The 13,014-nt window shown below is 45.8% G+C and overlaps 1 pseudogene; it reads right to left on the bottom strand.

Moving 5' to 3' along the window:
* Positions 1-400: 400 nt before the first annotated feature.
* LOC140220316 (uncharacterized) lies at positions 401-5,135 on the bottom strand (annotated as a pseudogene).
* Positions 5,136-13,014: the final 7,879 nt, after the last annotated feature.

The following is a 13,014-nucleotide window of genomic DNA, read 5'->3' on the forward strand; positions in this document are numbered from 1 at the left end:
CACGGACACGTCCTGGGTGCTCAGGATTCCCGAGGACCAATGTGAGCTCATCCATTTCTCGATCCACCGACAACCTCCCAGCCTTAACATCTTCAATGTTCTTGGCCAGCTGTTCACCCTTGAGACGTATTTCCTCGGTTAAGATCAACGTCCCATCCTCTTGGCTCAGTTTGGCTCCATGAGCAAAAAACCAATTTTTAGCTTGCTGGTTCCATTCATGAGTTGTTGGTATGATACCCCATGCAAGCAGGTCTTCTTCCATCTTGCGAAATTTGGGCATGGCTATTTTGTAACCACCTCGCCCTAGATGATGGTGCTCCTTCTTCTGCCTTGCATTTTCAACATTGGTGTCGACTTTTTGTTGATCGTCTTCGCTCCTCTTGTACTCGACAAATGCCTCCTAGTGGCCGCTCAACTTTGGAAATATGTTGTAATCTGGAGCTTTGTCCTCCTTAATGTACTTTGCAACTAGAAATTTCTCGAATGTTTGAAATTGCGTGGCCATCTTTTTAAGCGTCCATGCTTTCACATCCTTTTCACTATATCCAGCGGGAAATGTGAAAAATTGCTTGACCTGTTCCCACAGCATATCCTTTTCTTTTTGCGGGAGCGCATCCGGATCATCTCTTTTGCCCCTCCATTTCTTGAAGCTGACGGGCATATTGTCCCTTACAATTGCCCCGAGCTGAGACACGTACTTGTTGGCCACATCGCCGGGAGCAACGGGCCTGCCGTCTTCTGACAGTTCGGTGATGTCTAGCTTCCATGATCCATCCATCACCATGGTTCGACTTCGGCACTTCTTAGGGTTCTCCGATCCTGACGGCTAATGGTTCAAGAATCGTTAATTAGTATATAATAAAAAGAAAAAGATATTCTAAATGGGGTAAAATGTTATAAATGATATATATACCTCGGTGGTATCTTGCGCTGCGGCAAGGTTTTCCGCGGGCTCTTCATTTCCATCGGCGGACATTTTGAGGTACTCGTCCACCTGGTTACCCTCTTCTTCGGTGTACGTCCTACCAGCAATAATGTCCTCCACCATGAACCTTGCACTCTCGTCGTCTGCCATCTCAACTACTCCAAACACACATGAAATCAAAATTACATGTACATTAAGGTATATATAAATGAAATCATAGAAACGTACACATGAAATAAAAATTTCTATACAAATTTTATTCTAACTTCCTATACAATATTATTAATCTAAAAATTTCTACCAAATTTATTAACTAGAAAAATAAAAAAATATTGCATCACTGCCAAATTTATTCTAATTAACTTCCTATACAATATTACTAATCTAAAAATTTCTACCAAATTTATTAACTAGAAAAAATAAAAAAAGTATTGCATTGCATCACTGCCAAATTTATTCTAACTTCATATACAATATTACTAATCTAAAATATCATTGCCAAAGTATTGCATTGCATCATTGCCAAATTCACAGTAGAATTTTTTTTTTGCATGTGGCTTCGTTCACTTCAGCAGGGGGGTTTTGCCTGCTCGGCCGCGGCGGCACTGTCGCGCGTGGACGGAGGGGCCGGTAGGACGGTTTGGGGGGGGGGCTCTGCCGGACGGAGATCGAGGGGCCGGCCGGCCGGGGCCTGGCGTGGGGTTTCGCCGAGCTAGTAGTAGGGCGCGCGCGGGACGGGGCGGGATCGTTGGACGGGGTGGGCGTGGACAGAGCGAGGACGACGACGTACGACGCAGCGGAGGATGACGCGTGCTCACGCGAGGTCGACGACGACGGCGGCGCGAACGGAGCGAGGACGACGCGGCAGCGCGGATGGAGGACGATGGCACTGCGGATGGAGGACGACGCGGCGGCGGAGGTCGACGGAGAGGAGGCGGCTACGGGGCTACCGGTGGCGACGGGGACGGAGGCAGCGAAGTGACGCGCGGGAGCCGGTGACAGAGACGATGATGCGGACGCTAAGTTACCGGGTGCGGGGCAGTAGAAACGCCAGTTACTTTTATCCCCCCTCTACAATTTATCCCGGTTTGTAAGAAGAACCGAGATAAATTGACTTTTAATCTCAGTTCTTCTTACAAACTGGGATAAATGGTCAGCCATTTATCCCGGTTTGTAACAAATCGGGATAAATGTCTATCCCTTTAATCCTGGTTTCTTACAAGTTGGGATAAAAGGTTGGTCTTTTATATCGGTTGGTAACAAGACCCAGAATAAAAGGTCACGTCCAGGCGGGAACTAAAACTTACCTTTTGTCCCGGTTCTAATTACAAACCAAGATAAAAGGGTCATCTCCCTTTTTTCATCTCCCTCTTCTTTTTTGGAAATAGTTTTTTATGTTTTCGCTCAATTTCATGAAGCAAAAATTAAAACTTTGCATATTTCAAACATGCAAAAATATCTTTAATTAGCAATAATATTTATAATAAGTTTGAATGACTCATTAATTCCATACAAGTTATATTACCTTCTTAAATAATTATATTACTGCATCACTATAATCAAGAAATTATCAATTAAATAATTTATACACGTGAATGTTTTTTTGATGTATCAATAAATCTTCACATCAACTAATTTAAGCACACATGAAATCATAGATGCTTTAAATTAAAAATTGTATCAAGTAGTACATGAAATTATTCATAAATGTGAAACAAATTTAACGCATTACAATGTAACATTAAAAAACTTCTTCTTCGCGAATGTTCCTTGGTCAGGATCGCGGCGCAAGTATGGAGCCTCTTCTTTGTATAGCAGGATGGAGGTATGTCTGCAAACTGATCATAATCATCCGATTGGTCTATTTTGTCCTCGACTCTCACAATTTTTCTTTTACTTGGAAGGACTATGTGGCGCTTTGGCTCCCATGGTTGTTCTAGATTTTTCTTGGGTTTGCTAGACATATCCTTCACATAGAAAACTTAATGCACATCATTGGCAAGTACGAATGGTTCATCAGTGTATCCAGTCCTTCTAAGGTCCACTATTGTCATTTCATACTGATCTTTGGTTACGCCATTCAACTTCACCCATTGGCAACAAAACACAGGGATGCACAACGGTCCATATTTGATTTCCCATATCTCCTCTATGAAACCATAATAAGAGTCCATGCTACTGTTTCTGCCTATGGCATCTATGCGGACACCACTATTCTGGTTCATGCTTTTATGGTCTTGGGCTCTCGTGTAAAATGTATAACCATTTATCTCGTAGCCTTGGAATTTCACAATTGTGCTAGAAGGTCCCCTGGCTAACCAAACAAGCTATTGGTGAATCTCAAAGTTACCCATAAGTTGTTTGCGCAACTAGGAGGGAAAAGTTTCCACGTGGCTTCTTGTAAGCTAGGCATCGGATCTCGCCGGGTTTTCGGAAACTAACATATTCTTGTGCTGCTCGATATACGGAGCCACAAAGGTTGACTGTTGTAGAACAGTGTAGTGTGCCTTGTTGAACAAATAGACATCATTGCTCAAACATACTTTCCTTCCAAGGGTGCCTATTCATGCAGCCTCCCCTCGTGTCATGAAGTTAGAACCCCGACCGAGTCAATCGAGTCAATAAAATCAACACAAAACTCAATCACCTCCTCTGTTCCATATCCCTTGGCGATGCTTACTTCTGGACGGGCACGATTGAGAACATAGTTTTTATAGGACTGACATGAACCTCTCGAAAGGCCACATATTGTGCAGGTATACTAGTTTGAGAATATGAATCTCTTTTACTAGGTGAATCAGAAGGTGTGTCATAATATTGAAGAAAGATGGTGGAAATACCAACTCAAAGCTGATAAGACATTGCACCACATTGTTCTGTAGCTTTGCTAGCTTTGATGGATCGATTGCCTTATGTGAAATCGCATTTAGAAATGCGCATAGCTTTACGAGCGGCAATCGAACATTCTCAGGTAGAACACCCCTTAGTACAACCGGAAGCAACTGGGTCATCAACATGTAGCAATCATGGGCCATGAGATTTGTGAACTTCTTTTCTTTCATATTTATTATTCTCTTTATATTCGACAAGTATCCATACGGGACCTTCAGACTTTTCAAGCAATCAAACATATGCTATCCTTCTCTTCCTTGCTGAGAGTGTCACTAGCAGGACGTAAGTAGTGTTGTCCGTTATCTATCCTTCCCGGATGTAGGTCATCCCGTTGCCCCATTTCTTTAAGGTCCCGTCGTGCTTTGAGTGTATCTTTTGAGGGCCCATAAACACCCATGAAGCCTAACACGTTCACACGAAGGTTTTTCGTCAGGTGCATCACGTCTATTGCGTTGCGGATATCTAGGGTTTCCTAATAAGGTAGCTCCCAAAATATTGACTTCTTCTTCCACATGGCTGCACATCCGTCATCGTCGTTCGGAACAGGTTGGCTACCAAGACCTTTTCCAAATATTACCCTTACATCCTTTATCATCTCAAAGACACGTTTTCCATTACGGTGTAAAGGTTTTTTATGAGTTTCTGGCGCCCCTTTGAAATGCATCCTGCTTTCTCTCAGCTGGTGGTGAGCATGGAGAAATCGATGATGACCCATATAGCATATGTTCTTACAGCGCTTCAAATACATGCTATCTGTGTCGTCTAAGTAGTGGGTGCAGGCTCGATATCCCTTGTTTTTCTATCCCGAAAGGTTACTTAGTGCAAGCCAATCATTTATAGTTATGAACAACAGTGCTCGTAGGTTAAACATCTCTTGTTTATCCTCATCCCACATACGTACACCTTCTTCCTTCCAGAGTTGTAAAAGTTTATCAAGCAACGGTCTTAGGTACATGTCAATGTTGTTGCCGGGTTGTTTTGAGCCTTGGATAAGCGTCGGCATCATAATGAACTTCCGTTTCATGCACAGCCAAGGAGGAAGGTTAAACATACATCAGGTCACAGGCCAAGTACTATAACCACTACTCAACTCACCGAATGGATTAAATCCATCAATACTTAAACCAAACCTTATGTTTCCGGCATCACCTTCAAACTCCGGGAATGCTTTATTAATTGATCTCCACTGAGCCCCATCAGCGGGGTGTCTTAGCATCTTATCTTCCGTACTTTATTCTTTGTGCCATTGCATCAACTTAGCATTCGCCTTGTTCCTGAACAAGCGCTTCAAGCGTGGTATTATAGGGAAATACCACATAACTTTCGCAGGAACTCTCTTCCTGAGAGGTTGCCCCTCGACACCACCAGGATCATCTTGTCTAATCTTATACCGCAGTGTTTCGCACATGGGACAAGTATCCAGATCCTCGTATTCAGCACCGCGATAGAGGATACAATCATTAGGGCGTGCGTGTATCTTCTGAACCTCCAATCCTATAGGGCAAACAATCTGTTTAGCTTCATATGTTGTGGATGGCAATTCATTATTCTCGGGAAGAATCTTCTTGATAATTTCCAACATTCCCTGAAATGCCTTATTGGACACACCATTTTTTACCTTCTATTGCAAAAATTCTAGTGTGGTACCCAGCTTTTTATGGCCTCCTTGGCAATCTGGGTATAGCAATTTCCTGTGATCATCTATCATGCGCTACAACTTTGATGCTTCCTTCAGAGTTTCGCAATCTCTATGTGCATCCCTAAGCACCTGACTGAGGTCAACAATAGGGCCATCTTCTGCAAACTCATCTTCATCAGCCTCACCCATTGTAGTATCTGCAAAAGCTTGGCCTATAGCGCAGCCCGGAATGTTGTCATCCTCCTCCTCTTCACCATCTTCCATTATAACCCCTCTTTTGCCGTGACGGGTTCAAACCAAATAGTTAGGCGTGAAACCTTATCTAAACAAGTGGCTGTGAATAGTCCCCCAGGAAGCCCTTGAATAGCAGTTCTGGTTACTGCATTGGGTGCATGGACAAGATATGAACCCATTCTCTAGGTTGTTCATTTTGGCCACTTCAAGAAAATTATGCATGCCAATAATAAATGCCTTGCTCCGCCTGTCCGTGTTATACATCCATTGCCTTGTCCATCTGCATCGTATTACGCATGAAAATAAATTACGTATGGAAATAGATACACTACATGATAGACAGATGTTGCTGAAATACACAGATGCATAAAGTTTACATAGAAATACACAAATTTAAATTTGAGACCAACAACAACATGATATAGTACACAAACCATCCACTAAGTACTATCTAGAAGGACTTCAAGTATCCTTGGGTGGCGAAGACGAAGGTTTCGCTGACCCAGCCTCATCCTGTGGTTTATTTGTACCACCTGCAACAGCAGTACTAAGTGGACCTGAAACACCTGGGACTGGCAGTGGAGCATAACGACCACCAAAAGGAGGTTTCTGACCTGCCACAACAGTATCTTTATGACATCTTCGCAAATAATGAAGCATTGCTTTCTCCAACGTGCTCATTTTCTTTGGCTTATTGTGAGGGCCAACTATAGTTTTCCCTTGTCGTGAGAGGAACGGTGATCACTCCCACTGTCGCCACTACCTCCAGTAGCGGAAGCCATCTCTATGTACCACAATGTATTTAGCTCATATTTCAAATAACTAAACTATTAAAAAATTCTATATTTCCCACATATATTCTACTCACATTTACTCTCCATTCTCCCCCACATTCAAACTATCCATCACATTGTAGCTCAAAAACATGTATAAATACAAATCATCACCATTCTACCTCTTTCTAACAAACTAACTCATTTTTCTCCATCTCCAAAGTATAAAACAAAGCTTATTAACAACAATAAATGAACGGAGAATAAAGTATCTAACCTTCTGTTGACGCCAGATTTCGTCACTAGTAAAATCGGCGCCAAGAAGAGAGGGAATTGGAAAAGTACAGTTGGAAATCGGCCGAATGGCGCTACAGTTTTAGATCGGTTGGTTGGTGCTACAGTCCAAGATCGGCCAATGCTACAGTGCGGGATCAGCCAGTGACTTCTGCCTCACTTCTGGATCGGACACGTCAGGTTCCCAATCGGTTACCCTTTTGCTGATAAGGAATCGGCCGATTAAGGAGGTCGGCCGGTATGGGCTTGGAAAAGAATAGAAGGATGAAAGGGAGATCAGCCCGTGGAACATATAATAACCAACTCAGCATAAATCGTGCTTGTAAATATTCGTTTTCTATTTCGATTAGAGATAGAGTTTTACTTAGTTAAGGAGTCATCTGTACGGGGCTATAAATAGCTACCTTTGTAAATCTGTAATCATCAACAAATCAATACAACCAACTACTTTTTCCTCGTACTTACTTTCAAGCAGGCGACTTCGCCAAATACTTTCTCTTTTCACGAGTTCGTACGGGTTGGCAGGGCTGCATCAACTTGATCTCCGGCCGATCTTGTAAGTTCCGTTTTCCGAGTAAATTCTAAGCCTTAACTTCGGGCGCATCGCTGTTGTTTCGTTTAGATTTATTCACTAGTTACCGATATCTACTAGAATCATAGGTTTTACCTGTCTTTCTAGTTTTATCACCAGTTATCCAGCTAGGAATCGGAGGTTTCGGCTTTCTTTACATTCTTCATCTATTTTACACATTGCCGATTAGATCTATTCCTAGTGTTGTTACCCTAGCATTGTGCCGATTACTCCAAAAGTTTTCTATCTACAAGGCTACAGTGATCGGCTGCCCTATAGCCGATTTCTTTATTACGGCAAATCGGTCGACTCGCTGATAAGCTCTCTCGAGATCGGAAATTCAGCCGATCTTGATTTCTGGACCTGACATGTATTCTTCCTTGCCAATCAACAGGTCAGATTGGCTGGCACGCCGCGTGAACCGCACCAGGGCAATCACCCGAACAGGAGTTAAGCAGATTCTCCCGGGTCGTGTGTCAGATGCTGGGAATTCGGTTGACCAATTTCTAGCGCCAACACACTTTTGGCACGCCCGGTGGGACCAATACAACCACCATCATGTCGAAGGCTGCTGAAGTCTCCGAAGAAAACGTCATCGAGGTGACGGAAGCAGATTTGAAGGACGACCAGAAGGAAGAACTGGATAAGTACACGGCACAGTTCCGGAAAGCTTGCCTACAGTCTTTCAGTCGCTCCAGAAGCGGGGAGACTATCAAGAAGACTCTGTTCCCTGCTCCCCGCCAGATCACGATTTCTGAGGACTCGGACAAAATGGCCGATATGATTCAACAGTCCATTTATCAAGCCTTCATTGACCAGTCCCCAGTACTTTCAAATATGGTGCACAACGCCGTTGTCAACTCCTTCGCTGGTAGGATACCTCAAGGATACAGGGGACCGACATATTTTCAGCCGATTCCACCAAACCAGAATTATTTGAATTCGGTTTCACAGCCGATCCAATGTTCTGTTGGGGGTTCAGGTGCTTCCTCATCATCAGCTCCTATGGGGTACAACTCCATCCAACTGTCTTCTGCACCATTCCCTCCAGTTAGCCCATCACCCGGGGGGGCACCTTCAGCCATGGCCGGTCAGAATCAATCGGCCAGTCAAGGAAGCCCTCCATTCCAGGCATCTTTCCAGGCGGCTACTCGGCCGACCGTACCGCCATACCAGCCTGTCGCTCCGGAGGTCAACAAGAAAGCAGAGCTCATGCTGTATGATGAAACGAGTGGCTCATTCAAACAGCCGACCTTTACCACGCAGCCGGCTTTCACTCAGATGCCACCTGCTTTCACTCAGCCTCCGTTTATTCCGCCTCCGGTTTACCAGCACGTGCCAATACCTCAGCCAACGGTTCACCAGCAACAGCCAGATTGGTCGGCACGTATTGCGGAGGTGATGCAAGAACAATTCGGCTTAAAGCCGAAAGTACAAACTTACACCTACAGAACACCATACCCGTCTACATATGACCTATTGCCGTTCCCCCATCGGTATAAAGTTCCTGACTTCACTAAGTTTTCAGGGATGGATGACACTTCGACCGTAGAGCACGTGAACAGATTCATCATCCAATGCGGAGAGGCAGCTACGCAGGATGCCCTACGGGTACGGTTGTTCTCATCATCTTTGTCTGGTTTGGCCTTTCAATGGTTCACGACATTGCCGCCAAACTCGATTTTCACATGGGCCGATTTGGAAAGACAGTTCCACAAATACTTCTACGCCGGGGTGCATGAGATGAAACTGTCCGATTTGACCAGCCTGATGCAAAGAAGTGACGAGCCGATATCCTCGTATGTACAGAGGTTTCGGGAAATCAGAAACAAGTGCTATTCCCTGGCTCTAAACGACGCGCAGTTGGCCGATATAGCTTTTCAAGGCCTTCTGCCCCACATCAAAGAAAAATACGCCTCACAGGAGTTCAAGAGTTTGAGCCAGATTGTCCACCGATTGTCTAGACAGGAGGTACGTTCCTTCGATCCACGGAGGAATTTCCAGAAGAAAGTGGCGTTCCTGGAAGAGTTAGAGGACGAGGAAGACGTTGAAGTCAGACTTGCGGAGTGGATCAAGGGAAAGAAGCCGATATCATGCCCATTCGGCAAAAAGGAGCCGGAGGTGTTCGGTTTTGACACGATAAAGGCCGATAAAATATTCGACCTTCACCTCCAGGAAGGACAGATTAAACTCTCGTCGTACCATACAATACCTTCTGCCGAACAACTAAAAAAGATGAAATACTGCAAGTGGCACAATGCCACATCCCATGATACTAATGAGTGCAAAATCTTCAAGCAGCAGATACAGTCGGCCATTGAGCAGGGCAGGCTTAAATTTGAAGTACCGACAAAATCGGCCAAGCCAATGAAAATCGACCAGCACCCCTTCCCCACCGACATGGTTGATACGGGAAAGAATTCATTCCAAACAAAAGTGCTGACGTCCGAATCGGCTAAAAAGAGTGGCGCCGTCGACCCCAGAAATCAAGCTACGCCTGAAGCTATCAAGGGGAAGCGGCGGATGGAGGATGACGATGGCGAATCAGAAGAGCCACGCATTACTTCCCAGTTCCTGCTCCAGAAGTACCAACGTCAGCATGAACGCTCGAGGTCCCGGGAAGAAGCAATGCGACGGCACGAAGATCACTGGAGGTGCCCGTTCTTCATCCACTATTGGGAAAACAACCTCAGGCTACCTTCGGCCGATAATTGCCCAGAATACAACAGTCCATATCGCGGCAATCGGCCGTTCAACAGGTTTCGCTCCAGAGACGGAAGGCCAGAGCCGATCAGTAGGAATTGGCGCAACCAAGATGACCAACGCCCTCCCGTGCGTGATCGGCTGGGGGGCAGAAGTGACCGATATGATCGGTCGGAAGATAGACGCCATGACAGGCAGGGGGGCATGACTGATCGGCATGACCGGTCAGAAAACAAAGCCAACATTCACAGCCGGCTCGAAGAGATGGCCGATGCTCGGGTGATGGACGAAAACCCGTTAGGACGCGAACCGGAGTGGGAACGCGCCAAGACGGGAGGAAGACCAATAAACCCCAGGTGGTGTCCCGATGGATTGACCAAGTCTCAAAAACGAAGAATCCAACGTCTCGGCCAATGGGAACAGCAAGAAGAGGAACAACAGAGCACGACGGACAAGAAGGAAGGAAGGCCTCGGGTGTGGCGCCCCAAAAGAAACGATAAAGGAGATGACGAATCGGCGGGTGACGAATCGGCAGCCGAGATCGGCATGGTTTTCATACTGCCGATGGAATTCATGACTCCCGCCGATCAACAGGATATATCGGCGATAGAAGAACAGACGGCACAGTTGGCTTTGGAGCCAATGATGGCCACGTTCGAGAAGCCCGAAGATGACGAACGACAACACATGAAGGCGCTGTTCCTTAAAGGGCATGTTGACGGCCGCCCCCTCACTAGACTGATGGTAGACGGAGGAGCTGCAATCAACATCATGCCATACGCCGTGCTCCGAAAACTTGGAAAAAGCGATGACGACTTGACCAAGACGGACATGATGCTCAAGGACTTCGAGGGCAACGTGTCAAACACTCGCGGCGCTCTCACCATCGGCAGTAAGACCCTTCCTACCACCTTCTTTATTATTAATGGTGAGGGATCCTACAACATGCTACTCGGCCGGGACTGGATACACGCAAATTGCTGTATCCCGTCAACAATGCATCAATGTCTCATACAATGGGTCGGCGACAACATCGAGGTAGTCAACGCTGATTCTGCATACAACATCGCGGCAGCCGACGCCCAGGAGTGGAGCTGCGAAACCATCAGGTGCATATCCAGCAGAGTATGGGAGACCGATTTCCTGAAGGTCACCGATTTTGGCCTACAGCCGATCCGAGCAGTCGGCTCCGAAGACTCAGAGTAGATGGATCAGTTCGCCCGAGAAGATGGGAAGCTAGGACACGGGTTCACGTCGGCCGATTCATTAGAGATGATAGACTTAGGCGATGGTACCAAACCAAGGCCGACTTATATTAGTGCAAGTTTAGACCCAGAATACAAGTGTAGATTGACAAATTTATTAAAAGAATTTAAGGATTGTTTTGCTTGGGAATATCACGAGATGCCCGGTTTAGATCGGTCAATTGTTGAACATCGGCTACCCATAAAACCAGGGTATCGGCCGTACCAACAGCCTGCACGGCGCTACAACCCTAAGATTCTACCAGACATAAAAGCTGAAATAACTCGGCTAATCGAAGCAAAATTTATTCGGCAATGCCGTTATGCCGAGTGGATCTCCAACATTGTACCAGTGTACAAAAAGAATGGAAAGCTACGCGTTTGCGTTGATTTCAGGAATCTTAATCAGGCCACACCGATGGATGGTTACCCCATGCCGACGGCCGATGTACTGATCGACGCTGCCGCGGGGCACAAGATCATTAGCTTCATGGACGGAAACGCTGGGTACAATCAAATACTTATGGCCGAAGAGGACATACCCAAAACGGCCTTCAGATGCCCAGGTCACCTTGGCTTGTTCGAGTGGGTGGTAATGACTTTTGGCTTGAAGAACGCTGGCGCTACATATCAGAGAGCCATGAATTACATATTTCACAAACTCATTGGCATTCTGGTAGAGATCTACATCGACGACGTCGTAGTCAAGTCCAAAGGTCACGAAGAGCATCTGGCCGATTTACGAAGAGTGCTAGAGTGCACCAAGAAACACGATCTTAAGATGAATCCCAATAAATGTGCTTTCGGCGTATCCGCTGGAAAGTTCTTAGGATTCATGGTGCACGAACGAGGGATAGAGATCAATCGGAAAACCATAGCGGCCATCAACAAAGTCGTGGCCCCGCAGAACAAAACCGAACTGCAGTCTTTAATCGGCAAGGCGAATTTCATCAGAAGATTCATATCTAACTTATCTGGGCGGATTCAGGCGTTCACACCACTGTTGAAGTTAAAGCCTGACCAGGAATTTATATGGGGGGAGGAGCAGCGCAAAGCATTGGAAGATATCAAGCAGTACTTGGTCTCGCCACCAGTATTGGTTCCTCCTTAAACTGGTAAGCCGTTTAAGCTATACTTATCAGCCGATGAAAAAGCTATTGGGTCGGCTCTAGTCCAGGAGTTCGAAGGCAAGGAACGAGTAATTTATTATGTCAGTAGAAGACTTCTGGACGCTGAAACAAGATATCCTCCGGTGGAGCGTTTGTGCCTATGTCTTTACTTCTCATGCACCAAACTCAGGCACTATCTACTGTCGGCAGAATGCGTGGTCGTATGCAAAGACAACGTAGTAAAATACATGCTATCGCTGCCAATCTTGAAAGAACGAATCGGCAAATGGATCTTAGCATTGTCAGAGTTCGACCTACGCTATGAATCGGCAAAAGCCGTCAAGGGTCAGGTCATGGCCGATTTCGTCGCCCAACACTGCGGACCGGAGATTGCCCTCGTAGAGCTGGCACCTTGGACACTATATTTTGATGGGTCGTCATGTGGGGTCGGGTCAGGAATCGGCATCGTTCTCATATCGCCTCGGGGGGCAAGCTATGATTTTTCTCTGCCGATAGAAGCCGTCGCTACTAACAATCAACCGGAGTACCAAGCTGTATTGAAGGGCCTACAACTATTAAGAGAAGTCAAGGCCGATTCTGTTGAAATCTTCGGAGATTCCATGCTTATTG

This window comes from Setaria viridis, chromosome 8 (genome assembly GCF_005286985.2).
Source record: "Setaria viridis chromosome 8, Setaria_viridis_v4.0, whole genome shotgun sequence".
NCBI classification, from domain to species: Eukaryota; Viridiplantae; Streptophyta; class Magnoliopsida; order Poales; family Poaceae; genus Setaria; species Setaria viridis.